The following is a 721-nucleotide window of genomic DNA, read 5'->3' on the forward strand; positions in this document are numbered from 1 at the left end:
TTTTTGGTTGCACGGACCGGAAGATTAGACAGCTCACTGTCTGCTCAGTGACATAAACACTGAGGAGAGCAGCCATTAGGGAAGGAGCTGTCAATGCAAAAATAATACATAATAGCTCGAGCAGGTCTCAACACTATCTATTTTCTTTATTTTTTTAAACTTCATTGTAAAAAACAGTTTTAGTACAAAAAAACAGTGCAAAATGGTTGAGAAGTGGCATTACCGTAGTGTGATGTCATCACTAGTCGCAAGCCCCCGAGCATATCTTGCAGGGCGAACACATGTGGTACCTACACCGGTTTCGATCCCTGGTCCAGATCAGTGTTAATTTTGACAGAGAATTTGAATTTAGTTTTAGTCATAGTCTTTTGACTAAAATAGGGTTTAGTTTGAGTCGTGTCATGTTGATTCTATTAATTTTAGTCAAATTTTAGTCGACTAAATAACAGTAGATATTTAGTCGACTAAAATATAGAATAAAGGTAAAGCATTTTAATTAAATTTACTAAGCATAATCATACGAATAACACGCAAAGATTATACTAATTTGTAAAAAATGGCCAGAGACCTACACTTCTTGTGTTTAGGACCTGGACAGTAGAGGATGCTAGGAAGGCAGTAGGCAGTGGAAGGAGGAATTCCTTCCAAAACATTTTGTGACCCCTGGTCAAGACTGTGGAGTAAAATGATTTAGACTCGCTTAAAAAATAGTTTCCTAGCT

The sequence above is a fragment of the Oryzias melastigma genome, linkage group LG8 (genome assembly GCF_002922805.2).
Source record: "Oryzias melastigma strain HK-1 linkage group LG8, ASM292280v2, whole genome shotgun sequence".
NCBI classification, from domain to species: domain Eukaryota; kingdom Metazoa; phylum Chordata; class Actinopteri; order Beloniformes; family Adrianichthyidae; genus Oryzias; species Oryzias melastigma.